This window comes from Aphanomyces invadans (assembly GCF_000520115.1).
Source record: "Aphanomyces invadans strain NJM9701 unplaced genomic scaffold supercont1.59, whole genome shotgun sequence".
NCBI classification, from domain to species: Eukaryota; Oomycota; class Saprolegniomycetes; order Saprolegniales; family Verrucalvaceae; genus Aphanomyces; species Aphanomyces invadans.
The window spans coordinates 108,727-110,919 of record NW_008580204.1 but is presented as its reverse complement, the minus strand read 5'-3'; positions in this window follow the sequence as shown (position 1 = coordinate 110,919).

Sequence of the window (2,193 nt, the reverse complement as noted above, 5' to 3'; positions counted from 1 at the left end):
GACAGTGCATCAACGTGTACAGTATACATGTGCATTAGCCACCGGCACAACCGAATTACGCCGACCAGCAACAATTGACCGCGCTGCAGCAGTGGAACATGGGCCCGCAACTTCAAGCCAAAACCATACCAGTTAGAGTTGCATCCTCGAGAAACCGCGGTCAGTGCGCGCTACCAGGAAGCGCTCAAAATTGCGCAGATCAATTGAGCAGCAGCCACTCTGAACTATTGTTTCACCTTGTCTGAAGGGGATCAAAGTCCAGCGGGAGTATTGGCGAGTGGAGTGGTAGCGGGAATTGCTTGAACCACTCAGCGATGTAAGTGCATTCTCAATCCAGACACCTCGCCATGCTACAACGCGTCTCGCCAAATCCGACGAGCGTTCTTACATTTAATGGCATGCACCGAAGACGTTGCATGAGCGTCTCGTGTCCTACGCGTTTCCAGTCATTCTTCCAATTGATATGTGACCTTTGCAGATTCTTGGGTCAGGGCTACCAAGAGCCCACACGCACCACGTCCACAGACCTATCGCCACCGCCGTGTGAAGAGCTACCCCACTCAATTGCATTTTTCTTCAATACAAAGATCTTTATCAACACCATTCAACATGACGCGTGGATTCACCTTCCCAAGGTATACCTTTTTCGTTGACTGTGATCAACTACCGAGCCCAAGAGGGTGAAGGTCGTTCGGCATGCGTCGATTCAGGCAGCCATATTCTATGTCATATGTTTCCGGTCCGTAATAACTGTAATTGGACACACTTTCAACAATTTAACTGGTGCAATTCTTCTAGAATTTCAATACTCGTAATTATTTAGTTTTCGCTATCTATGCTGTTGGTACAACGAAATGATTATGACAGCAGCCATCATTTGCTGATTTGGAACCCAAAATGAATATCTGGTTGTCGAGATCAGTCGTGTGAAAGGTCGACCATCGTCTCCAAAACACAGCTTACCCTCGCAGATCATTCAATAGCTTTACGCAAACCAACATGGCGGCATCAATAATCTATCGCGCAGCGACCAACCTGTTTTTGCATCGGCGGTTGGACCACGTAGCTAAAATGCATACCAGAACTTAACTGATCATGAGCCAATGAAAAAGGTGTAGACTTTGGCAAACACCGAATAGAGTGAGCCTCAAGAGCTGGTATGATCAAGCAGTTGGTTTGCAACCACAAGAGAAGGTGGTAGCGTGGAGTAGCCGGAAAATACGCGCCCGGTATAGATATGGATGTCATGGCCACCGCCTGTTGACAGGTAGGCCAGGGAGAGCGGATTGTCTGTGAAAGCATGGTAAGAGCGCGCAGGAGTAGAATTCGTGGCGAACTCCGACAAAGTCAAGGTAAATGAGGTCAGAGCGGGTCGAGCGACGACCGGCGTTCAACAGTGGCGAATCTCTTGGCCCAGAAGTGCTAATTCGGCTTTTTTGGTGGTGACCGTGAGACTAGGCGGCCACCGTGTAGGGTACTATTGACCTCAAGAAAGTCATCAAAGTGACCATTCCAAGGAGCCCATAAAATTTGCCCAACTTACCATACATGCTCCTTAAGAAGTCATTTCACCAAGTTTTCCGGGGAAGGGAAAATCGGAATTTGGTCGAATTTAGATCGTTTGCACGTTGCCCAGCGAGTAACGCCCGAAAAGTGGGGGGTACGGATTGAGACGCAGCTCGGGCGTTTGCACTCGACGGTGGGGATCTATATCGGGTACACTTGTGGATGGATGTTGGCCCGATCTTCGAGATCGACGACCGTGCCAGCAGAGTGCTGAGTTGGTACATCGAACCGGGAAAAAACACGCAAGCGTTGTACCATCATTAAATTTGCAGTGCGATGAGTGAATTTCACACTAGACCAGAAGCAAAATTGCTTTTCAGTCCATGATTGGCTATATATGCTTCATCGTCATTCGTGATCTCTGATTGATTCAGACTCAATGTCAGTCCATGATTGGACAAATCTAAAATATGAAATTGGAGGTTTCTGATTGGTTAATTTGAGACACTGTCAATTTCAAATATTGATATGCCTAGTTCCGTCTTTCTGCAGCACGCTCAACGCCGTTACGCAGTTTAAAAAAAGCAAGGGTTCAGCTCCTCCATGCGTACGAAAAAAGCACAATCAGCGCGATTGCGATTTGTGCGACCATGGGCATACCTCGTTCTGAATAGCAAACGTGGTTGA